Source organism: Gorilla gorilla, chromosome 3, assembly GCF_029281585.2.
Source record: "Gorilla gorilla gorilla isolate KB3781 chromosome 3, NHGRI_mGorGor1-v2.1_pri, whole genome shotgun sequence".
In the NCBI taxonomy this organism is placed as follows: domain Eukaryota; kingdom Metazoa; phylum Chordata; class Mammalia; order Primates; family Hominidae; genus Gorilla; species Gorilla gorilla.
This window is the reverse complement of record NC_073227.2, coordinates 157443781-157471299: the sequence shown is the minus strand read 5'-3', so window position 1 is coordinate 157471299 and position 27519 is coordinate 157443781. Positions and strand designations below refer to the sequence as shown.

Sequence of the window (27519 nt, the reverse complement as noted above, 5' to 3'; positions counted from 1 at the left end):
ACACATGTGGTTTTCAAATTAGTTCTTACTTTCTCAACTGATAAGGTACTTTTCAACATACTCTGAGACTCTCAATTTTTAACTTTGGATTTTTGACAACTGCTCACCTGAAACTCATTGAGGGAAAATAATGCCATGCTCTTTCAGGATATTCTCTTTTTTTACTCTTCAGTCTGACTAAAAATGGTTTACATGATAACAATATGTAAATAAATCTCTGAGAAGCGTCCCTTCTCCAAAGCCATTGTTTGAAGCTACCTATTTTGATACTGTCATGAAAAAGGCTCTAAGTAGCCCATAGGAAAAAGCAGGCAAAACATGCTGAATCAGAGGCTAAGGCATCCAGTGACAAAGAATAGTATAAAAATACAATATGAGGGAAAGAAACTGTTGAAGAAACTCATCTATAGCAGTGTATTATTTACTGTCATCCCTATTTCTGTATCTTGTAACTATCTGTCCCAAATGCTGAAATTCGCCTTCCAGTGGTTCTACTATAGATGGATTTGTCATGGCACTATACTCCTGCAGCTTTCCTCATATTCATGGAATTGTCACATTTGAACTTTTTCCTTTTTTGTTAACAAAAAATAAAATTTGGCAACAATGCAGGTGAGAATCTTTCTTAAAACTAGGCCTAATTTTATAGAACAAAGTGCTCCAGTTAGAAAACCTGAAATTACCTGAAGCAAATGTGTTCTTTCCTTTCTCCAGCCACCAGAGATTAGTCTGTTAATTTTTTTCTAAACAATTTGTGGATTTGCCAGAGATTCTTCATATTTTCAACAGAGAAAGATTCTCAATCATGCATTGATATGGTTTGACTGTGTTACCACCCAAATCTCATCTTGAATTGTAGCTCCCATAATTCCCTCGTGTTGTGGGAGGGACTCAGTGGGAGATCATTGAATCATGGGGACAGCTCCCCCATACTGTTCTTGTGGTAGTGAATAAGTCTCACGAGATCTGATGGTTTTATAAGGGGAATCCCCTTTTGCTTGGCTCTCATTCTCTCTTGCCACCACCATGTGAGACGTGCCTTTCACCTTCTGCCGTGATTGTGAGGCCACCCCAGCCAAGTGGAACTGTGAGTCCATTAAACCTCTTTCATTTGTAAATTGCTCAGTCTCGAGTACATCTTTATCAGAAGTGTGAAAACGAACTAATACATCTATTCCATGTGTTTTGTTATAAGAGTCTGAAAAGAGAAAATATGAGAAATTAGTTCTGGGAATGGGATGTGGCTATAACAAATACCCAAAAATGTAGGGATGGCATTGTAACTGAGTGATGGATAGAGGCTGAAAGAATTTGAGGTACATACTACAAAAAGTCTACATTGCTGTGAACAGTTTTTAAAGGCAATTCTCATGAACGCTTAGGGGAAAAAGTGGAAATATGTAGAAAAATCCTCAATCTTTGAGAATACCTTAGTAATTTTGAACAGAGTGTTGGTAGAAATATGAATTGAAAAGTTCAGCCATAGGAGGTCTCAGACAGAAATGAGGAAGTTGTCATTGGAAGCTGGACCTTTATGATAAAGTGGCAAATAAATTGGTTGAATTGTGTCTGTGTCCTAGTGTTTGTGAAAGGTAGAAATTGAGAGCAATGAAACTGGATAGTTAGCTGAGAAAATATCTAAACAAAATGTTAAAGATGAAGCTTGGCTTCTGCTATGGTCTGAAGATTTGTGTCCTTCCAAAATTCTTGTTCACATCTAATTCACATTGTGGTGATATTAAAACATGGTGCCTTTAGGAGGTGATTGGGTGTCATTGGCCCCATCCTCATAAATAGAATCAGTTTCTTATTAAAAAAGATTTGAGGCTTCCTCTACTTCTGCCATGTGAGGATGCAACAAGAAAGAGCTGTCTTGAAACAGAGAACAAACCCTCACTAGACACGAAATCTGTGAATGCTTTGGCCTTTGCAGCCTCCAGAACTGTGAGCAATAAATTTCTGTTGTTTATAAATTACCCAGTCTATGGTATTTTGTTGTAGCATCCCAAACAAACTAAGGCAACTTCTCCCTGCTGATTATAGTAAAATGTTAGAAGAGGTACATGATTTTAAGACGGAATTGTCAATTAAAAGGGCATCAAAACTTAAAGGCTTGGCAAAATTATTAGCCTATCCATAATGTAAAGGATAACACCTGTTCAAGAGAAAACACTAAGGCTATGGCTGAAGGAGTATTTGGCAAGGAGCTTAGTCAGCCTTCCCAACAGAAGACAAGAGCTATTGTTCAATGGAAGAATGCAAAGGAAGGGCTCGTGCCCGTTGAGTCTTGGCATAAACTGCCTGGTATAACTTCACATAAAGGGTTTAGCTCCCCACACTCTCTGGCTGTTTCAGGTGCAGCTGTGGCAGGGTGCAGTGGCTGCCTTTCTAGAGGGCATAACTTTGGTAGAGTTTGTACAGCACCATCCCCACTTATCATACATACCTAGAGAAGCCTAGGGGCATGGCTGCCTCAACTTATATTTCAAAGGAAAGGAACAATTTCCTGTGGATCAGTGAGGATGGGTCCCCAACAAAGAGCTGCCATGGCACCGAGGCAGCCTGGGGCCTTGGGGACTCAACTTTTGCCTGACAAAGCTGCAGTAGGAGGACTACTGCCCAATAAGTTCTCAAGGCAGGTCCCCTTCCCCAATGTGTTCGGGTAGGGACCTCTGCTTCAGTGGTCCTGGAAGACAGAGCATGGAGCCAAAGATTATTCTAAGCCTTAAGGACTAATGGGGTTTGCTCCATTGGGTTTTGGACTTGTTCAAAACCTATTAATCCTTTGTTTTTTTCTTATTTTTATCTTTCAGAATGGAAATATCTATCCTATGCTGATTCCACCATTGAATTCTTTTTGATTTCACATGTTCAGAGCTGGAGAGCAGTTTGCCTCTGAATAAATCATAACTTGAGTCTCATTCATAGCTAATTTAGAGACATTTCGATGAGACATTAGACTTTTTAGTTGATGCTGGAATGAGTTAAGACTTTCTGGGCTTTGGGGATGTAGTAAATGTATTTTACCTGTGAGAAGAACATGAGTTTTGGAGGATGATTATTTCATAAACGTGAAGCTCTTATAATGGGATTAGTGCTGCTATAAAAGAGGCCCTCACCCCTTTTGCCATGTGAAGACACAACCTAAATACAGCCATCTATGAGCGGGGAAACACTGTCACCAAACACCAAATCTGTGGGCCTATTAATCTCAGACATCCTAGTCTCGAGAACTGTGAGAAATAAATTTCTGTTGTTTATAAGCCACCCAATCTGTAGTATTTTTGTGGTTAACAGTCTGAATAGACTCAGACCAATAGCTACTGACACTTTGATGCATTTTTAAATGTATGGAATTAGATATTGATGTTATTTAGCTAGGGATTCGGCACATTTTCAACACAGAGAATCTTAATTTCACAATTATGTGTACCACTTCTTTACAGCCATTGACCTTTCAGTGTTCATTTGGGGAAAAATGATAAATCTAATAGGAATCCAGCAATAATTTTGAATACATTTGCATTTCATTACATTCATTTGAAAAATATGAGATCCAAAACATATTATTTGTTCTACAGGTAGTCCATGCACATATCCGTATGGATTCACAGACCCTTGCAGTAGCTTTCACCTTACTCTATGATTCTATGCTTTAGCAATATGAAAATAGCTCACTCTTTTTAACAAGTAGATGAAGCCACCTCTTTCTCTGTCCCTGTTTTTCCTCTCTCTCTTTGTCTGCCTCTCATTCTCTTTCTCTCTCTCTTTTTCTCCATCTCTTACATGCACACACACACACACACACACAGAGCCTCCCGTATCTTTGGTTGGCTATTCCTGTTAATATTTCAGGTCACAACTTCAGATAAGTTTCTGCAGGAATTCTTTTCTTCATGACTGAACTTTGTACCTCCTCTAAGCAATGTTTGTGGCAAACTGTGTTTGTATCTGCTTTTTACCAAAAGATAAGCAACCCAATGTTAAAACTTTATCTACACAATTGTATTAAGTGTTCATAATGTGTATTAAGTGAAGTAATGAATGAATCAACTTTTCTTGTCAACTGCCAAAATCAATAGACTCTGAGCTATTGCTATAACTTAATAAACGTACTTCTAACTTGAATTTGACAAAAGGGACTTCTTCTTTTCCCATATTCCTAATTTTTAAGCTATCCATAAAAATAATTTTAAATATCATCTTGCACATCTGCATGTTTCCAGTATCTTCCTTCAAAATATTATTTTTTGTAACATATTTCTTAGTAAAAATTGACAGTATAGCACACTTTCTTCCTTTTTTCAGCAATAGTAATAAATGTTTGCTAAGTTATTCATGCATGAGAATGTATTATGCAGTCATGGAAATATTAAGTTAACTGTTTTGCCAAGCACCACACTTTAACCCACTGAGCTTACCTAAAATCCAGAAATTAGCATGTAGAGGTTACTTTATGTATTATATTTAAATTGATTCTAGAGGAAAGTGTATTCACTTATTCATCTAAATGTAAATAACATCCAATCAGAAAAACTTTTATCTAGAGAAGCCAGAGAAATCTGACAAAATAGTGTTTTCTTTTTTTTTTTTGCTTATTTTATTTTGTACATATTTCCCAGACTAAAGTTAATGTTGTAATGGTCCATTAGTTTTCTTCACCTTCTTTAATATTTTCTTGGAAGAAATAATAAAACACAAGCACCCTAAAAAGTTTATTATATATGGCTCATTTCATTATATATTATATTAGCTCTAATATATCATCAAAGCAACTGCTTTGTTGAATTTATATTTTTGAAGTTGTTATTCAAAGGGTAATGATTTGGCTAGGGAAATAGCCATATTTTCCCCATGCAAAGTAATGATTTTCTAATAAGCTGGGCATGGTGCATGGGTCTGTAGTCCCAGCTACTCCCAAGGCTGAGGCAGGAGGATGGCTTGGGCCCAGGATTTGAGTCCAGCGTTGGGTAGCATAGTGAGATCCTGTTTCAAAAATAATAATAATGATGATTTTCTAGATGAAAACTTCACAAAAACCTTCATATATGTATTATAGGATATATTCTATATGTTGAAATCTTCCATCAAAACAATTTCAAATTTAATTTTTATTAAGGTCCAAATCTTGATATTGAACATATTAATTATTGTGTAATTAAATGTCTATGAAGAAAATTAAAAATACCTTATTAAATTTATCTGTGCTCTGATTAAACTACTGCAAAGGGCATAATCAAGTTTAAAAATAAACTTAAGCTTGCTACATATATTTTTACCCTAATGTTCAGAAAGACATTTGGAAACTAATGGAACTAAATTTTATTTCAGTTACTTATTACTTTATCCATGCTATGATTATAAATGAGTTCAAAATATGTAGATTTGAAAAAGATTATCCAAGTGGTAAAGAAAGTCAACATTTTTTTTTCCTCAAGGATCCAAGCCCAACTCCTACTAATAAGACTCAAAATTGTATCAAATATTCAACATGTATGCTAAAGTGATTGGTATGAAGTGTAGTCTTATTGTGTTTTTTTATATTGAGAAAATATACAGTTTTCTGTGTACCAAGTTAATTATTTTCACAGAGTGCTCCTTTTCTCAGAAGACTCTGTCCACCCAAAAATCCTCAAATGTTTTAAAATTGATAAATAAAATCTATTTGAATTCTAACTAGCTAATGTTACAACTTGTTGCATGCTTTATAACATAATACCATTCTTTGATTTTATTTTGTAGATCCATTTGAGTATCTCTTACACAATGTTAATTTTTAAGATGATTTTTATACACTGAAATGTCTTAAGCTGGGCATAGTGGCTCATGCCTGCAATCCTAGCACATTGGGAGGCCAAAGCAGGCAGATAACTTGAAATCAGGAGTTCGACGCCAGCCTGGCCAACATGATGAAACCCTATCTCTACTAAAAATACAAAAATTAGCCGGGCATGGTGGCGTGCACCTTTAGTTCCAGCTACTGGGGAGGCTGAGGCACGAGAATTGCTTCAACCTGGGAGACGGAGGTTGCAGTGAGCCAAGATCACTCCACTGCACTCCAGCCTGGGCAGCAGAGCAAGACTCTGTCTCAAAAAAAAAAAAAAGAAAAGAAAAAAAATCTTAGGCAGATTTAGTGACGTTAGAAATGCCCAAGTATTTCATTCCAACTTTATTATAGCATGCTAACTAACTTCAAACATTTTAATTCCAGGGACATTTTCTTTTCCATGCTTTGACCCAACCTGGCCATCTGGTTGGCAAGTAAATGAAACCGATGGCAGAAATCTTATATGTGATGCTTAGGCAAAAACAATCAAGGTAAGTGTTTATAGTGGGAAGGACTGATCAAATATTTGAGCTTAGAACCCCTCGATTTTAATACGCTCCCTGCTACAAATAAGAAAATTATAAATCTTTGAATACTTCTAATCTCACCTTCTTGAGGCTTCATCTGCCAATGCAACTTGAACTTCTTGGATCAATAATTGTAGATATTGCAACAAAACTGATTTTTTTATTTTCTGTTTATACACTCCTGTAGGTATCTCTTTTTCATGACTTTTAATGTAGAAGAAAACAAATTAGCAAGGAGAGTTGAATTACTATAAATTTATACATTTACATTGTAGCTGAGATGTGAAATATATTGTGATTTTTTAAAAAGACACTTTCAAAGAAAAATATTTGCTGACCATATCAGTCACTGAATAAGAAAATTCATATTTTATACAAAAAATGATAAGTTTATTATCAACATTTATAATACAATATTCCAAATGTGTACAAATATATGCATAATAAGACACAAAATCACATACTAACTCCTAAATTCTTCCTCACATCATAATTTTTTTTGGTCACATTTACTTTGCAACTTTTTTTTTTTGAGACAGAGTTTTGCTCTTGTTGCCCAGGCTGGAGTGCAATAGCATGATCTCAGCTCACTGCAACCTCTGCCTCCCAGATTCAAGCGATTCTCCTGCCTCAGCCTCCCTAGTAGCTGGGATTACTGGCATGTGCCACCACGCCTGACTAATTTTGTATTTTTAGTAGAGACAAAATGTTGGTCATGCTGGTCTCGAACTCCCGACCTCAGGTGATCCGCCCCCCTCACCTTTCCAAAGTGCTGGGATTACAGGTGTGAGCCACCACACCCAGCGGAACGTTTTGTTAAAGACATAAAACAATACAGATCAACTTGAGCCTATTCTCCTGTTTATTTTTCTTCAATTTCATTTGCCTCTGTTCTTTCCTCCATCTCCCCTAATAGGTATTAATAATTATGAATTTGGTAGTCTTTCCCCCAATGATAATTCATTTGCATGTGGAAGTAATATTTAAGATTGTCTTACATGTTTTTGAACTTTTATAAATGATCTCCATTTGATTATATTATTGAGCTACTTTCCTGTTTGTGCAACTTTAACTTCTGAGATCTGGTTTGTTCCTGTTGATACATGTGTCATTTAAATAGTCATAAAATATTACAATTGCAAATAATTAAATTCATTTTAATTGTCATAAAATATTCTATTTTATGAGTATACCATAGTTTCAGATCTCTTGTGTGGTAAGATATTTAGGTTGTTTACAAATATTACAAAAAACATTTCAATAAATATTGTGTACATGTCTTCTCATGCACATGTGAAAGAATTATTGGGTGTAGACTAAGAGCACACTCAAAACTTCTGAGTATGGCCAAATTGCTCCATAAAGTGATTTTACCAGTTGCAATCCCACTAGGGTGCATAGAAGCAAGCAATTTGCTGAGTGTGTAATGATGTCTTCTTGTAGTTTTAATTTTTATTTTCCTCATTACAAATGTGCTTGAGTATATTTTTACATACTTATTGAATATTTAGTTTTTTCTCTTTGTGAACTGCTCATTTTTCCTAATTATTTGTTTTCCTTCTTTGTAGGTTTTTTTCTCTCTCTCTCTTTCAAAAATCAAAATACGTAGTATGACAAAAAAAATTTTTGTTTTTGTGTGAATTTACATAGAGAAAAAAATCTTACATAATAGTTTCTCAACCTGATTCTTTTTTAGAGAATCAATCGTGATTATTTTATTTAAAAAAAAACACATTCTAAAGAAAAAATTCAAAGCATGCTGCAGTTTTTCCACTAAAGATGCTGATGAAATTTGGAGCTGTTCCAGACACATATAAAAGTTAAACAATCATATTCTATGTAATTATTTGAACACCCAATGTTGCAAGGTACAAGTATCAATAATATTCTTAAAAAGTTATATATAAATTATTTAACAGAAAAAAATAAGTTGGGCACAGAGAAAGAAAGCTGAGAAGGTGACATTTAAGGCATGTCACTGACGTATATTTCAAAATAATTAAAGGACTTGGTTTGACAGAAAGTAATGGGGTGGGTATTTCAGGCAAGCAAACTGCTGAAATAAAGGCTCAGATGTAAGATGCCCCCGTGTGTAGGGGCAGTGCGGAGCATAGCAATTAACGAGACCAAGCGTTTAGATTTAAGAAGGTGGTTATTGAAGTCAAATCAATCTATGCATTTAATAATATAGCATCTCTGTATAAAATCATGATATTGTCCATTTCTATAAGATAAAAACTGAGAGTCCTTCATGTGGTACGCAAGGTCCTTCAACTTCTCATTTCTATCCACATTTATTTTCAGATTCATCTTCCACAATTTCTTCATCCATAGTCTACTTGCTAGCCACTGAAGCCTTGTGAATTTTCTTGAATTCATTATTTCTGAGATAACTTCCATCACGCCACCCACAGGCCCTCATCCCTATCCATACCTCATTTTTTCTAAGTATTATCACCTCTGTGAGTCCTTGGACAGTTCCTCCCCATCTTGCTCTCTATGCAATTTTCACAAGTTCATTACCTTTTTTTTTCAACCTTATACATGTATGTTTATCAGCATTTCCCCTCTCCCCAGTGTAGTTCTTATCTTTCCTCTAAGTAGCTTTTCCTCTGTCCTCAGGAGTTCTTTGAAAACAGGATTTATGTATTTGTTTCTAAAAGTATTCCATTCTTGCAGCATAGGAACTGCAGCAGATGATTTGCTCAGTGACTGTTTCTAACTGGAAGACCATAGAGGTCTAAGACCAGAGTAAGACACAAGTGATGGCAAATCAGCTGTGGACGATTCCTCGTATATTGGTTACTCTGCCTTCTCTGAATTCCATATCTCAGGCTTATAGTTTATTGGAGAAGACATCAGGACAAATGAACCACAGGCAATTATCTATAAATGAGCCAGCTGCGAGGTCTGAAAATAATATCCAACAAATATGCATGAAATTGGGAAATTACTAATGGAAACAATCAGATCCTCACAGTGGAGGTTTGTGTTTTGTGTTTGGAATATGTGAAAGTAATCTTTAATAGGAAGAGACCAGGGAGAAAGGAATCAAAATAGATGTGCTGAGTAACAATAATGGAAAAGTTACCCTTGTACCCTGAAAGATGTTTGAATTTTTCATGAGACCTGTTGAAATGCTCTCCTGGTCTCTTATTTCTTTTCATTTGGTAATAAATAATATTTCACTTAGAATACTATTTTATCACCTGTGCTAACCAGAATGACTTGGCCACTTTCACCTTCATTTTAAAAGAACCCGGATAATACGAATAAACAAACCAAATGATGTAGAAAAGAAAAAATAATCCTATCTTCTGAGAACAGAAACGAGATCTAAAGTTTTTATAAGATTTAATAATCAAAATGAGCCCATTGTAATACCCTCCTGCCTTGTTAAAATAGTTACAACAAAGATTGTCTGGCTATTTTATTAATTTTGAAAACTATAAAATAATTTTGTAGAATGTTATTTATTAATTTCCTCTTCTCTCAAATAGAAACTGGATATTATAAATTAGGTTTAAAATATTTGCACATGTCCTCTTCAAGGATTTGATCATTTAAGATCAAAGCCAAGAGTAAGTCTGAAACTTTGAAAGGAATGCAATTATTTTTTCACAGCTGTTTGCTATTTCACACCTGCAAAAACAATAATATTTCAGCAAAAATATTTTTAAAGTAAAGAAAGAGTTTAACTTGTGATTGAGGGCATGTGTGGGTAAGGCTAAGCTACTTTTGTTAGCTGGTGAAACTAATCCCTCCCTTTCTTGGATCATGAAGGGTCTCTACAGATGGTTAGGAATTTCTATATCATGATGTTTTGTTTGCTTGCTTTAATCAAGGTTGCCATAAGAAGGAAATAATTCCTTGGATAGAATTAGCGATAATACTTTGGTAAAACAACACAATTTTAGCAAATGATTAAGACATACATTCAGTTAGACAATTAAATAATGTGGTGCTTGTGTCTACTTTGTTTTCTTAGTAAAGATTAATATCACTCTTGGTTGGGTGTGATGGCTCATGCCTGTAACCTCAGCACTTTGGGAGGCCGAGGCGAGTGGATCACCTGAGGTCAGGAGTTCAAGACCAGCCTAGCCAACAGGGTGAAATCCTGTCTCTACTAAAAATACAAAAATTAGCTAGGCATGGTGGTGGGTGCCTGTAATTCCAGCTACTCAGGAGGTTGAAGCAGGAGAATAGTTTGAACTCGGGAGGCGGAGGTTGCAGTGAGCTGAGATTGTGTCACTCTACTCCAGCCTGGGTGACAAGAGTGAAATTCTGTCTCAAAAAACAAACAAACAAACACACGCACACACACAAAGATTAATATCACTCTCTAGTTGCATGTATCTTTGGAGTCAGATTTCACATTTGGTTCCTGATGTTCTTTATTTGTTTTGTCCTGGTTTACTCCATCTTCTGTTGCCTTGTTCTACATGATTGCACCTTAATTCTTGTTTTAGTCTTTGTGTTGGTTGCATGAACATCTCCTTTCATTTGTATCTTGCTTCTTATTAAGAAACAGTTACATTACCCTTTATTTCAGAAACAAGCAAATACACAACGAACAGGCAAATAATCAAACAAATAAAAATCCCAAACAAATGTGTGTTAGTTATTATTTCTGCTGGGCTTTTATGCTCTCTTACTTTCTGTATCGATTGACTGATTGATGTTTTGCCAGCATCAAAAGGAGGCCAAATTGAAGAGTGGTTGAAGTCCCTCACTTTGTGAAGACTGAATTGATTGCTTTTGTATTGGCTAATTCAAAGCTGGAAATAAATTTTAATGGCATACTGATATTTTATTAAGAAAAAGAGAGCTTCTAGGAGTAGTTCCCATTGCAAGATTGATCCCTAATATTCATTCCTCGTTTGCCATATTTATTTTTAATCTCTCACTTGGTGAGGGAATGACTATTGGATTAAGCAGTTAAAAGTAAAAGTGAAAGCCCAGGGACTGGTGTGGCACTTGGGACATAAAATCTAGTCCCAGAGGAGACAGTTGAGATTGTCTTTGAGAAAACTCTGGCAAAATTTAGGAGTGTGTTTGGTTGCTTTCTGTGTGTGCTGGATCCAGCAGAGAGTGCAATGATAGTCAATACAGGTACATGTGTAGTTACAGGATCGGTCTAATGGTTTGCACACAGACAAACTTATGTCATACAAATTTGGCTTATGTATAAAATATGTAATGTATTCTCTGCCTTCCACTCAGTAAACCTCTACTGAATTTTTTCCTTTTGGAACCTTATTTCATCTATGAGGAAATTACTTCTTCTGTCAATCTCCTCTCCTTAGCTGATTTGCTGTGATACCATATCATGCTTTCCACGGGAGAAATTCTTTGTTAGAAACCTGGGCTGAACTATGCTTATGGCATATGCTTTCATATTGAAGAGACACTTCAGCACCTGCAAGCTTCTCTCTGTATGTTGCAAGCAGGTTTATCCACAGGTAATAGGATGTTAGAATGGCTCTTTCCTGTCTCAAGTTCAGCTGTACAACAGCAGATATTAGAATGGAGCGTAAGAAAAATGTTCCCATGTAAATTAAGAGGAAATGGTTTAAGAAACTTTAGCTAGCTTAGGGTTCTGTAAGAGGAGTGGCTGGAATATGGAGGAGATTTATTGGCAGAGAGGAGTCCCAGAGTGGCATGGAAGAATGGTGCTACCTTCTTGCCGATAGGCAATGGAACTACTTGGAAACTTTGACCTGCCTGCTGCAATTGGAAGAGATGAAAAATTTGGGCTTGATAAAAGTAAGATGGCTGAAGCAGAATGTAAACCGGAGAATGATTTGATTCACGAAATTCATAGGACTGGCTTTAGTAGCAGAAGTAAGGAGTGTGGTCACATCTTAGAGTCCATCTCTATTAGCTTACTTTGGTAACAGATGAGTAAGTGTTTTGCACGGGCCAGATTTGAAACCAGAAAGAGAGAGAGAGAAGAGAGAAGTAACTGGTGAGGTTACCTCTTGGCTTGGGGTTGTCTTGGCTTTTATTTCCTAGGACTCCAGAGGGACAAGGAGTCCTCTCTTGAAGGAATCTGCGTATAAATTGCTGAATACACAGAAGGTATAGAAGGATTTGTAAATGACCACCAGGATGGGAGTGCAACCTTCCTGGTCAAGAGAGTTTGGGAAAGAATTGTCCAGTAGGCTCCACCCAGGAGAAAGTGTAACTTTATTCATCTGCCAAGCACAGAAATGGCCAAACTATTCAGATAGGCAAGAACTGTCCTAAACTTATAGCACCTTCTTCTTCCGCTGACTTGGAGTTGAGAGTCAACAAAATGATAACAAAAAACGACCGAGGAAAGAGTGAAAGAGGAAAGATATAAAGAATGACCATTTCCCCATTCTAGGTGGAGCAAACTTGAAAAGGTCTCCTTTTCAAAGGGGAAAAATTTTAACTGGAAGTCAGATTCTGTGTTTTAACTTATATTTGTCATTGTTCATTCTAATTTCACAATTGAAATTATGTGAAATGTAAATTATCATAGGACCTGTTATTCCTAAGGATAAAGGAAAAGACATAGGTACACCAAAATTTTTATCCAGGGGCAGATAAAAATTATTCACATTGAAAAAATATTAATAAGTGGAATGAGGGTGCTGGGGACACACAAGTAAAATTGTGTTTTGTTTAGTTTGCAAGTTGTATGTGTTCTTGGCTTAATTTTGTTTTACTGGAATTTTTTTAACCTTTTCCTTTTAGTTTTAGGGTTAATGAAATATATATTCAGTTAGAAAAGCTGGGTAAAGATTTTATGAAGTTTGTTGGTTCCTAAAATTTACTCTTACATTATTATTTTAGGTGATTTGGAAGTTCTCTATTGCTTCTATGACTCTCCAGTTTTCCAAGTTTATGTTTTTCATTTTGTATCTTGCAGAACTATAGAGGTTGCATATGCTGTCATCATCCTGGACTCATTTGACCTTCAAAATAACTCTGTATAGTTGCAAGACAAACATCATTGTGTCTATTTTAGAAAAAAGCAGTCCAACGTTTACAGAAGTAAAATAATTGCTGAAATTTATACTGTTAATAAATGTCAGGGCCAAGATTACAAGTCAGTAATTACAGTTTCATAATTTCATAATTTCAGAATCTGTATTTCAGTATTTGTATAAGTCTTCTATTTTTACAGGTGATAACAATCCATAACAGATAACAATTTCTGAGCATTTCTCTTTTTTTTGAGATGGAGTCTCACTCTGTCACCCAGGCTGGAGTGCAATGGCAAGATCTCGGCTCACTTCAACTTCCACCTCCCTATTTCAAGCGATTCTCCTGCCTTGGCTTCCTGAGTAGCTGGGATTACAGGTGCCTGCCACCACACCTAGCTAATTTTTGTATTTTTAGTAGAGATGGGTTTCACCATGTTGGCCAGGCTGGTCTTGAACTCCTGACCTCAGGTTATTCCACCCGCCTTGGCCTCCCAAAGTGCTGGCATTACAGGCATGAGCCACCGTGCCCGGCCTGAGCATGTCTTATGTAACAGACACTTTAGTAAGTGCTATTTATTATCTCTCTTGCTTTTAGTAACAGTTCTATGAGGTAGGGATAACTGTACCAATTTGTACATGAGAAAACTGAGACTTTGATAGGTGTAGGGATTTAACCAAGATCATGCACTACATAATGATTAGCACTGAGAAAACTTAAACCAAGGCAATCTAACTTTAGACCTGAATAATTAACTACTGCACTCCCATATTTTTTTACATGAATACACTTAGTAAGTGTATGTATATTAGTTTGTTCTCATGCTGCTAATGAAGACATACCTGAGACCGGGTAACTTATAAAGAAAAGAGGTTTAGTTGACTCACAGTTCCACATGGCTGGGGAGGCCTCAGGAAACTTACAGTCATGATGGAAGGCAACTCTTCACCAGGCGGCAGGAGAGAGAATGAGTGTGGAGGGAAGGGGAATGCATCTTATAAAACCATCAGATCTCCCGAGAACTCACTCACTATCATGAGAACAGCATGGGGGAAACGACCCCCATGATTCAGTTATTTCCACCTGACCCTGCCCTTGACAAGTGGGGATTATTAGAGTTCAAGGTGAGATTTGGATGGGAACTCAGAGCCAAACCATGTCAATATGGTTTTGCACGTATTGCTGAATTTTATATTATAGAAATCTAAAGTGTGTATAATTCTAAGCAAACTGCTGCTACTAAACTACTGCTTTTTTTAGAGAGGTGAAAAGTACACTCAACCTGAATTTAAAGCATTAAGTTGCAATGTCTGCCTTGTTTTTAGACAATTATGACATAAAGCATGTTGCAAAATTCCTCAGTATTTGTTTTCCTCTATATCTGTTATACAGAAACTATAATTAAACTCACTACACAACTTTAAAATATTATGCATAAATTCACATAGTAAGCATGGATTAATTACTGAGGAAAAGAAGTGTGTCTGTGTGTGTGTGTGTATATATATACACAGTCCTATACATTTATATTTATATATATATATATATATATATATATTTGATGCCATTAGTTCCCGTAGTAGTAATGAGGCAGCCATTTATTTCTCATTATCAAGGTTGATGATTAGCTGGCATGCACAGTAGCTGGCATCTATATGGTGCCCCTGGTGTACCATTTAAAAAATATTTTCTATGTATACTTGCCTCTAATAATCTCCAGGTTCCATGTATGTCAAAAACAGTAACATATTAGCACATGGCACTTAAAAAGAGCTAAATGTTAAATTGGAATAATATCTTATGTATTGACATTCATTTCAATATGCTAAATGTTATAGAGCCAAAACTTCCATAGACTAAGCATCGGCACTCTTAATCTATTATTTTTACACTAAATTCTGACTGTGATATTCCAGCCAATGAATGATCATTTTGTGTCATCAAATGGTACTGCTGCCTGCTAGCTTCTTTGTACAGCAGCATTTGTGAAATTATTTGAATATTCTATTGCATTTTATGTTATTACTTATAAAATGAGTGGAAATGGGAAACTGATATAAAACTTACATCTCATAAACTTAATTCCTTTGAGGCAAAGTTACAAATTATTATCATGCTTCAGGCGATAAATCTTAAAATTCCTTGTATTCACTGTTCTTAAACTAGTTGGTGTTTCATAGTGAAAGAAAATAATAAAGGAAGTGCATGCATAAAATAATAGAAACCTTTGATGAATACATTGTTTAAAAGTCAAGATATATTTAGGAAATTTATTATTTTGTATTTTATAAATTTTAAGATACCACTGATTGTAAGATGAACTATCAATTAAAAAGTATCTAACAAAGAATATACAGTCCTGTATTCAAAGTAGAAAAATCTATTCAAAATGTACACTGATTTTAGAAATGCTGAAATGTGGTTTTAGAATCGGATAAGTATATCATTATTTTTAATGTTGATAAATGTTTTTTCTAGCTTTCTTATATTTGACTCTGATATGCATTTAGAAATATATTATTTATAAAAGTTATGATAAAATTTAGATCTATTTTCTTAATACATAAAAGCTCATTTAATAGTGTGTAATGCTTGTTAATAACAGAAAACATTGGTATAATGGATATACTCTAATTTGTTTGTTTGTTTGTTTATGGCTCATAATAACAAAGATGTGATGTTTTTGTAATATATTTTGACTGCCAGACCACATTTCTGTATTTAGGTTGAGTGAAGCAGAGACTAACAAGTAAGAATAATTTTCTATATGCTGTCTTAGAGACTTTTGTAGAGTGCCTCTCCAAGTGAAACCTGTATTCTTTATAACATTTAACATCATTTTAAAATTAAATTAATATATGTGTGCTCCTAAAACAAGAATCAATAGTGGCAGATGTGCTGTGGGCTCTTCTCTTTTATACTAATAATTATTCCTTTGCATCTTTACTTTTGTCTTTTTTCTCTTTCTTATCAAGATTGCTTCACTACCTATTAGTGGCTAGAAATTCTAGCAGCATATTTTGCAAAAAAAACCTCAGTTATAAAAAAGAGGTGTAAAATATTTTGGATCAGACTATTTAGTCAAAATCATGATTGTTTACATTTGCTAAGGAGTTGACTTGAAGATGACTCTTATTTTTTTCCTCTGGGAATCTTTCCTAAATGTTAACACTAATGATTGTTTTTAAAGATGCAAAGATGAAAAAGTAGTCATTTGTGGTATTAAGTTTCTGATTGGTTAATAGATGACTTTTCCACACCTAATTTAATTACTACTTTAAGTAGATGATTATACAGAGAAAAGTTACTTTTATTTCAGTACGAAGAATAGAAATGCAAATGTGAGGAGCGACAAGATTCGGCAAGAAACATAAATTTTTGCCACCTAGAGTGTTTTCTTAGGTATAACTTCCCAACATACAGTTGGGTCTGGAATTGAAATGTGGCTTATAATAGATATATCATTTTCAGGGTCATCAGCATTCATGGAAGAAAGTGCCTCAGTGGTATTTGTGAAATGATCAAGTTGCATATACAGAAGAAGAATAAAGGAATATGGCTAGATCCATGGGGAACTTCTATTATTTTCCTATTTTCTACACCTAATTCAATTGCTTCAGTTTTGGCCCAACCATCTCCTGAATTAACTGTATACTTTCTACTCTGTCTTTCTGCATCTTGTCATTCTCTTCTCTAGTTCATTTTCCACATGACCTCTGTATTGACATATTAAAAGTAGATCACTTTTCATATCACAAACCTAAATAAATCTTTGTTTCCTTTTTATTCACAGAAGAAAGCACACTCATCCTAGTACTTGGTATGATCTTTCATTGTTTGGCTGAAAGTTGTATTGGCTGTGATTCCAGATATAACCATAGAATCTGAATTAAAATTAATTTTTCTCTTATTCTCTCATAATTGTTTATTACCATTTTCTTATAGCTCTTTTAAAATCTTAATTGTATGGCTATGCAGATGTCTGATTGTTGGGGAATAAATCATGAAGGGAAGAAATTCATTCTAAGTAATCAACTAATACAGGCTTTTCATATAATAGATACTCAATTATTTACTTTTTGGTTTGATTTGATAAAAATTATATAACTTTGGATGTTTGGTACTTGGTGGTTCTCATACAACAAAATTTCAATTTTAAAAAAGTAGTCTGATTTTCTAGAAATATCTTATTTGCCTTCTCTATCTGTTCCACAGTTGTAGATTTCCACTATTCTTCATTATTCTATCATAATTCAAAGGTAGGTCTTTAGCTTTTTATTTTATGTACTTTATTAGGTCTCTGTATAAATCTGGAACATAGAAACAGAATATTTATGTCTTGTGCTTGCAATTATGTATTACTATAAGCAATTAAATGTTTATTTTCATGTTTCATAATTATTGCTCTTGACTTGCTTAGGAAGCACTGTATATGAATAGGCCAAACCTAAAAAAGCAAAACCTTCTCCAACCCTGAGTACATCAGTAGCTTTCTGCCTTCATAAAATAAATTTGTGAATTTTAGTTTCTAAAACTATATCCATGGTAAACAAATAATTAGGTTGAATGTAAGCAAAATACAGTTACTTATAGTTTCCTTTCATTTTTATTTTGGATTTTGGTTTCTTAAGAATAATGGAGTTTCACTGATCATTATTTTTTCCCTAGAATATATTTGACATCACATATTTGCTCAAATAAATCACACTCCCATCTTAATTTATTTATTTGTAACAAAAACATGCTAGGGAATAGGCTGACAAAATATGCATTATTATTATATTTTTATACTAACAAGCTCTAGAGAGCCATAAGCTATGACTTTTCTTATTTCTACTGTCAGTTATCCTATACCTGACAGTATCTGAAAACATACATATTTGTGATTCAAATTATAAAAATATAGTTGAAGATAAAGGAAAAATGGGAGGGAGAAAACAAGGATGAAAAAGCCATTTGATAGTAAGATTAAAACATTTATTTCTGTTGCATGTAGGTATTTATTTATTAAAGAATAAAACATGTATCTACTTGAATAAGCAGCACACAAGGAGAGAGAATAAAATATAGGATTTGCCACTTCACTGCTCTTTCCGTTCTTAAAAGTATAGGATTTCATAAATTTCATATGCAGTTGCATTTTTAGACTTTTATAATACATGTGAATTTTTTTTTGAGTTTTGTTAAAGGGAATTAAGAGTTCTATACATAATAGTCTAGATAATTTAATCACAAGCCATATTTTATTTTGATTATGTAATGCCAGAATTATTCCATTCTTAGGGAAATTAGAGCTATTCTTACACATCTTATTACTGTATGTTTGCATACTATCAGCACCACCCATCCCCACATTCAATAAGCAACATGAGGATAGTGAATCAGTAATAATTATGTTCTGTTTTCTTCTGAAATTCTACCCATGAATCAGTTAATTTATATGGAGATCTGGTAAGCTCACCATGCCATTTGTACTTCTTAATCCTTCTTTTATTAGCTACACTTATGAGAATATTATACCATTATTTTCCTACAAGCCTCAAGGCTCAACTAATTTGTATAGTCAAAAATATTTTCAAGTGGCCTTCCTTTCTGACTGAAGAATTATTCAAACTCTGTGTCTCAGTTTGACTGAATCTGTCTCATTATTTATATGTGTACACTTTATTCTGTAGGCAAGAATAAGCACTAAGGAAAGCAAGGTCTTAACAGGTCTTGAAATGTGTTGTATATATCATTGGTTCTTGGTCTTTATCCATCAATGCTATGGCTACCCCCTCTCAAAGGCTGGAGTAATTTTTTATAGTCATTTATTAACATTATTTTTATAAAGACAAGGTTGATTTATGATGGAGGCGAGAAAGAGATTGTGCCTTCTAAACTCTGAAATTCTGGCAATTAATCTAACAGTTGTGGAAGATTTCTAGCGTTACATGGCAACAATAAAAAGAGTATTTGGAAAGCAAATCTATGCCCATTGATTATTAATTTATGCCTCCCGCCTCCCCCTGGCACACAGTAAGCCTCTAACATTGAAATTCCATTTTGATTGATATTTCTGAGATGTTAAATTTACAGAGTTTAGTTATTCCAGCTCTTCTCTTTGTGTTCCAATTTTATAAAAACTTCAAAGTTTAAATGAGCACTTAAAACACCATTTTATTCTTTTGCCGAATTCTTTATTATGTAGATTGAAAGAAATTTAAATTCTGAATCTCAGTAAAATAACAGAGGCATATACATTAAGGAAATGTAAATTAAAAAGTTGGATATTCAGCAAGGGTATATGTCCCTAGGCCAAGTGAGTCCTGCAGATTTCAGGGGAACAGTCCAGACTGGGACATTGCTAGCTAGTGAGCTCAAGAAGGGAGTTACTGTGACTGGAGAAATAGTGCCAAAGACAGAGTAGTAGATGAGGTAAAAAAGCTAACTGAAACCCAGCTTTTGTTAGCATTTAGGACATCATGAGATCATTTGGCTTAATAAATCAAACAAAGATGTTGAACAGTTTTGTGCAGATATATGATGTGCTAAATTAGATTCTGTCACCATCACTATAGATTCTGAGCACCGTGATGAGTCTAGACTGTAAACTGATTAGGATATTGCTTTAAGGCATGACAATAATCCAAGTAAGAGATGATGGTGGCTTTTACGTAGTAGAGATGAGAAAAAATGATTTGATTCTGGTTATTTTTGAAAATTTTTCTGAAAGATTTGATGAGGATATGAAAGAAAGAGCGGTTATTAGAGACAATTCAAGGATGTTGGCTTAGTCAAATAGAAGAATGACATTGCCATTTGTGTCATGGAAAGACTTTGACAGCAAGTGCATCTCATAAAGGTGAGAAGTTCAGTTTTGAAGATGTCAAGTGTAATTTGCTTATTAGTTATCTAGGAGTGTGTGTGTGTGTGTGTGTTTGCATCTGTTTCCTGGCATTTAAATATATATGGACAGAATTCAGATAAGTCTATACTGGAGTTATAAATTTGAAAGTTGTCTACATAGAAATGGTATTCAAAGCCCTAACACTGAATCAGATTACCCAATGAGTTAGTATATGTAGAAAAGAGGCAAAGAAAAGGAGGAAGAACGAGGGAGAGAAGCTTGAAGTGGCTGGTGATGTCAGAGGAAACAAGGACAGGAGTATGGTCAGCAGAAACCAAGGTCAGTCAAGTCTAGGAAGTGGTTAAAGAAGGAGGGAGTAATCTACTGGGTGAAATAATGTTTATACATCAAGTAGATTGCTGACAGAAAACAGATGGTTAGAATTAGCAATATTGATAGTCCCCGATGATTTGTAAAAGAATCATACACAGCAATATACAAACGAATTCTGGTGGAAGTGTGGCTGATGGAAGCTGTTACAATAGTCTCAAAAGAGAATGGGAAAATAATAATCCAATAGGAGATGGAGAGTATAACACTTAAGAAGTTACCATAAATAGGAAGGAGAATGTGAGGTCAAGAGAAGCCTCTCTTTTTCTTTTTCATTTATAAAGAGAATAATGACATTTTTAATTCATAAGAATTACTAGTACGGAGGGGAGATATTAAAACAGACCAAAGACACATGAATCTTTGGAGCAATGTTCTTAAGTAGGTAAGGTAGAATGGGATCTAGAGGAGAGGAAAATCTTAAGAACAGAGGGTTCATCCTTATCAATAGGAGGATGATCAGAATTATGTAGGCACCAATTCTGGAAGTAGGTATATAAGGTGGCGGGATTTCATGGGAATTTTTGTTATTGGCTTCAATTTAATCAGCATTTGAAGAGTGTGCATTTACGTGTCCCTATACATTAAAAGTGCTCATCTGCTCAACATACTTATATTGCTTATGTAATAAATATCTGGAAAGAGTTAAAACACATGTAAAATTAAAGTCAATTTAAAATATACTCCACAAATCTGATTGTAATCTACTTACCTACTATTATCTACTTACCCAAACCAGCCTGCTCCCTACCTCACTCTTGTCTTCTGTGTTTAGAAAATTTAAAATCTGTGAGAAAATTTAACCAAGATAATTTGTGCATGTGTGTGGGTAAAGTGAAGGGTGGAGATAACTGCTCTTTTCAAGTCATACATTTTCTGTGGTAAATTTAAGAAATCATATTTAAATTTCTTTGTGGGTGTGCATATGTAAAGATTGCAAGGTTATAGGTAATCGCTATTCACATTTGCTTTGCAAAGCTCACAATTTATAATAGAAAATCTATCTGTTTCGTATGTCAAGGACATAGAAAAAATACAAGTGGTTTATAAATTAAAGAAATCAGAGCCAGAAGACTGGGAAATTGTAGAAAGATTAATAATATCATTGAAAATCCAATTTGCCTGCACAGAAAATCATATTTTCTGAGAGAAATATTAATATCAGAGATGTCCAAATAGGTTTTTTAAAGATTAAATTGCAAGGGATGGAGGAGTAAGAACAAAACCAAAGTCAAATAAATAAAAACTAACATTGCAGAAACTTGAGATCTTACAGATGACTGATTGTTATCTACTTAAATATCTTTTGATTATAGTAAATGTAAAAGATTATTCAGAGTTCTATATTTTGAAAGAATTTGTAGAGATCATTAAACACATTTTCTTTAAATTAGGCCAGAGTTATTTAAGACACCCTGCGGTGCCAAATAATGGGCAAGTGCCAGAATAGAAAAGTATGTAAATTTAATATGTATAAGCAGGATCTTACATCCTGGCTGTACAGAGAGAGGGCAATGATGGAGTTTATTTTCACACATAAGATGAACATGACTATCTATCTTTTCATTTCATTTTATTCCATTTTAAATGTTAGCATATTTTCAGGAAAATTTATGCAACTTTTGGATGAAATCTGTCTCAATATTTCCATATATTAGAAATACACAAATATGGCAATCACATTCATTTAGATTATGTTATGAACTCTGCAGCAATTTACAGACACTGGACAGGTTATGTTTTTCTTTTTGTAATTTTTAAATTCCTAAAGAGACTTCATCTTTCCCCCAAATGTCTTTTTGGGGAACTGTGTTCATGCGTGGAGGAGGTTTATTTTGTAAGTACTAGACAGTGTGATCTTTCATGTTTCTACTAGCTTCATGAGATAATAGCAAAACAAATGAATGAAAGCATGTTTACCTACCTTAAAATTATCTAGTTTTTTGGCTTTCAAATTTGCTTCAAAATAGAATAGTAAAGGTATTTTTCATAGCTAAACAGCGTGCAGCCATGGTTTTTCTACCAAGCTTTAGTTTACATGGCATTCTTCATGGAGAAATCTGATCTTCAGTTATGCTTGTCCAACTTTTATCTATATTGTGAGGCCAAAATAAAAACTTTTGCTTACTGCCTGAGATTTAAAGTAAAGCTTCCATTCAATAGTAATGATGAATTTTTCCCTTAGTCTACTTTCTTTTAGAACTTATATTATTTCATAGCTTACTGTATTTGTAGTTTTTGTCTCTGAACATAAATTTTAAACTTCTTGAGAACAAGAACTAAACTTTTATATTAGATTTGTCTTTATAGCTGCCAGTACCCAGAAAGTGTTAATTGGCCAAATATCAGGTCTTTAATTAATACTTCTTATCTAAGTAAGGCATCATTTCAATTTGTGTTTTTGAGGTAGTAATAAACTGCATGTGAACAGTTTCTGCTAGTGTGGAGAAAATGAGAAAATAAAATATTTCATTTAAAAAAGCATCAAAATTTTATGATAATTGAAAGTAATTAAGACGACTCAACAGTCAAATGGTTTAGACGATTTTTAGATTTAAAGCCTGGAGCATAGTAATATTGCTAATTTAAGTAAAGTTCATTTGTGGAGTAAAATTGTTTTATGTATTTTTGTCCATGGATATTTTGGTGTATCAGAGGGACCAGAATTAGTTTTAAGATCAGTAATCATCCCCAAGGATGTGGGAAATTTCACATTAACTCGAACCAGAATGTGAGAGAAACAAGAGCAAAGGCTGTGGCAGAACATTTTGGAACTTGCTGAATATGAGGCCATATTCTAAATTCCTTGGTGGCACCTGAGCCTTTTCATTAAAATAAGTTGTAAAGTCATCTACTGAGAATCAGCAAGAACATCTTGGGAACAGGAACAAGTAGAAGATTGTGACAGGTGTTCACATGACGAATAACAAGCTTAATTATAAATACTAAATGTAAGATATTACCATTATCAACACAGTAGTATCAAAGTTAATACTGATTACTTGGCATTCTGCTACAATTTTATTTTATTTCATCTTCACAATGCTATCAGGGAGGCACTGTTATTAATATTTTTTCCCATTTTATAGAAGAGAGGTCTAGGAATTAAACTAAGGAAGTCACCAAAGGTCACACAAAAAGCAAAGGTGAAAGTTTTTATTTGAACTTTGGCTAACTCATGCCTTTGTTTTTTCTATCACAAAATATTGATATCCCACACTTACAAATATTATCAATTTTGTAGTTATTTTAATTATTTTTTTGCTCCGTACTCTAAATTGTGAATGTTGAATATTTCCTGTTACAAAGAAACAGACCAATGAAACAGGTGTAGATGTGGCACCAATCTCTCTACATCTCCCTTTCTCTTTCTCAATCTCTTTTATCTTCTATAGAAAGGAAAAAAATAGATGACATCTCTTCTGCAGTAAGATGTTAGAAGGAGGCTGGGCGCGGTGGCTCACACCTGTAATCCCAGCACAGATCACGAGATCAGGAGATCGAGACCATCCTGGCTTAACACGGTGAAAGCCTGTCTCTACTAAAAATACAAAAAAATTAGCTGGGCATGGTGGCGGGCGCCTGTAGTCCCAGCTACTTGGGAGGCTGAGGCAGGAGAACGGCATGAACCTGGGAGGCAGAGCTTGCAGTGAGCCGAGATAGCGCCACTGCACTCCAGCCTGGGCGACAGAGCAAGACTCCGTCTCAAAAAAAAAGAAAAAAGACGTTAGAAGGAATACTACTTTAATATTTTGCTCCAAGCAGAGAAAAGTCTATAGTTAATGGCACAATACCTGTATCAAATAGCCATTTTGTCAGAGATGCTATTGATTAGAAAGCCTCTGAAGTTTTTGCACTGTTTTTTGCTCTCTCTTTTTTGGCTCTGGTCTCAACCGTAAACTTGGCAAGGTACTTCCTTCAGCTGATTCAATTGGTTGATTCCATGTCTCTCCTCATTTGTGGAAGGATATATCTACCTGAGAGGTGGTTGAATCTAGGTGTTAAGGGTCCAGGTTCTGAAAACAGACTGAGTTTAAATTCCAGCTCCATCATTTACTTCCACAGCCCTAAGAGAAAATTTATTAAGCTTTATCTGCCTCAGTTTTTTCACCTTTAAAATGGAGTTATTAATAATACCACCTACAAGATGAATTGTTATGAGGATTAGATGAGTTTATATATGTATTATTCTTAGTGTCCAGTATATCCTAAGCTTTAACTTTTGATATCAAAGAGATACTTGATCATAAATATTGAGTGTCACCAAAAATTAGAAAATAACTTTACATATGTCCAAAATAGCATTTTTCAATAGCATAGAACTCTGGTCAAAACTTTGCCCCAGCACTGTTAGATCTCCCATTGACTCATGTTTTTTGCTTACTATAACAAAATATGCTGCTTGCCTCCTGCTGGTCCCCAACCCCAAATGACAGATATGACCAGCTTTGCAAGTCACACAACGTGACGCAGCTTTCCCCATAAACCAGAATCCTAGGGGGAGGGGTTTGTCCAATCTTATTAAAGAAACTAAGCAAAATGAAACTTAAGCCTTGAAGACAAGTTTCTACTTTATTTGCCGTTTTCAGGATTTGAGTCACAGTGGCAAATGCTAATTTATATGCAAGTTTTATTCCCTGATGGTGTGCCAAAGTTTTGGTAAAAAATGAGAATGTTAATGAAAGAGCCGATCATCTTCAAGTGTTGAATTGAATATTCATGCTGCATTCGAGGTAATTTCACGAAGAACTGTGGCATTAATAAATGTCTTTCTCATCCTAAAGCACTTATAAATGAAAATAATATTTGTCAAATTAAACCCTGTGCACTATATATAATACTATACAGAATCATGAGTGCTATGTACACTTTCGGAAACAAGGTAGCCAAAGCAGTTTCAGAATAGGGACACCTGAGATAATCACAAAAAGGAAACATTCTCCTTGTAAAAATTTTAAAAATAAATAGAAAACGTTTTTCTCTTTTGTTTTGGCTGTACCTAAAGCCTTATAATTTGATTTATGTTAGAATATATGAGGATGGGGAAAAACACAGTAGTGAAACATTTAAGTTCCTTGGAGAGCTGCAGTCTGTCCAGACAAAGCTGAAGTGTCTGTTTTCCTGCAAGGATGGCAGTGAGTGAAAAAGTGATGTACAGAGACCTCTAGAGACTGGAAAGCTTAACTACAGTTAATACTATGCAGATAGGCTTCAATGCTGTACTGCAATTGAATTACTCAGGGAGCTATAACACAGCTATAAAGAGAACAAGGTACTGTTCTATTCCTAGTGATGTGGTTAAAATCAGCGTTCTCAAAAGCCTTTTGCTTTTGGCTATTTTCTCTTTAATGATTTAATTAAGGTAAAATATGCTTTACATTTGCTCTACTGCAAAAACAATGATTAAACCACAGATGTTCATACCAAAAATATATAAATTATCAATGTGTGCAGAACATTTATTCTTAGAAAAACGTAGTAAGCATTTACCTGCTGCCATGGCATAGGATATTCTATTTACTTTGGCTTTTACTTACTTGTTTTGGAAAGAAAATCTGTCGTTATCACGTTTATTTTCCTTTTTTGATATATTGGATTCCTCCTTTTGATAGCTTTGATTATGGCTGGTAGATTTCTTTAAATACTCACTAATAATCCTATAAGAACTTATTGGAATGGAAATAACACAGTTTACAATCAGTTCTGTCTTCATTTCAACTAATTTTTTTGCTCTGTGCACGAAGTTATGAATGTTGAATATTTCCTGCTACAAAGAAACAGATCAAATAAACAAGAATAGCTGCTCTACTTCTGTCTCTGTCTCCATCTCTCTCCCTCCTTCTCCTCTCTCTCTGTCTGGCAGACACGTATGTATTAGTGTATTAGCCATTAGTATTAGTCGAGGTTCTCCCAAATAACAATACCAATATCCAATATGGGGTGTAGTGTGTGTGTGTGTGTGTTTGTGTGTGTGTGTGTCTCAAGGAAGAGAGGGAGAGAGATAGACAGATGATAGAGAGACAGACAGAGAGAGAGGGAGAGAGAGAGAGAGAGAGAGAGAGAGAGAGAGAGATTGATTTATTTTATTTTATTATTAGGACTAGAAAGTTCAAAATCTCCTGGTCAGGTTGACAGGCTTGAGATCCCAGGAAAGAATTGATGTTTTAGTCTCTAGCTCAAAGGCAATCTAAAGGCAAATTTCCTTTCAAGGCCTTCAACCAACTGGATGAAACCCACTCACATTTGGGAGAGTAATCTTGTCTTCCTCAAAGTCTATTGATTTAAATGTTAATCACATCGAAAAGATAACTTTATTGCAACATCTAGACTACTGTTTGACTAAAAACTGAGTACCATGGTGTAGCCAAGTTGACACATAAAACTGACCATTGCACTGAGTAATTCTGACAACTTTATAAAATTTGACTATTCTAAGTGAACCAAAGCAAATCAAAGCAAGCAAAATATTAACATAAATATACACACAAATAATACAATTATACAATAACTAGTGATGATATATCCTAAGAATTCTACCTAATCACAGTAAAATATTTCTCAGAAAGACAAACACTGCAAAATACCTACCTTGCAATTAAAGTTCACTGCTATCTGATGTTCAGCCTACCATATTCTTTTATTATTTCTTCTTGAAGAATAAAGCTAAATTCATAATTAAACTATTTTAATAATCACACCGAAGTTCTAGTTATTGAATCCAGACAGATATGTTTTCATTGATTACAGATTTTTTTCTTGTAGACATGTGGAGATCCCAGCGAAGAGTTGATTGAGATATATTTCCTTAATATTTCAAATAAAACTGGAAAGATACTCTAAGCCAAATATGTCATTTATTGTTGAGCCTATAAATAAGGATAATATGCTTGCTAATAATTTTATAATCTTTTATTTTTTAAAATCCCAAGTAATATAATTAGTTTTGAGCCATATTGACACAAAATGATGTCCCCTTGGTTTGAAATTGAATT

The 27519-nt window shown here is 34.5% G+C and overlaps 1 long non-coding RNA gene across 8 annotated transcripts in view; it reads left to right on the top strand.

Moving 5' to 3' along the window:
* The window catches only part of LOC115934336 (uncharacterized), a 1028101-nt gene that overhangs the window by 643634 nt on the left and 356948 nt on the right, over nucleotides 1-27519 (top strand). For all 8 annotated transcript variants that reach the window (XR_008678952.2, XR_008678953.2, XR_010133507.1 and 5 more), the window contains one exon: nucleotides 6212-6318. This is a non-coding gene — a long non-coding RNA (uncharacterized lncRNA). The remainder of the gene's footprint in view (nucleotides 1-6211; nucleotides 6319-27519) is intronic.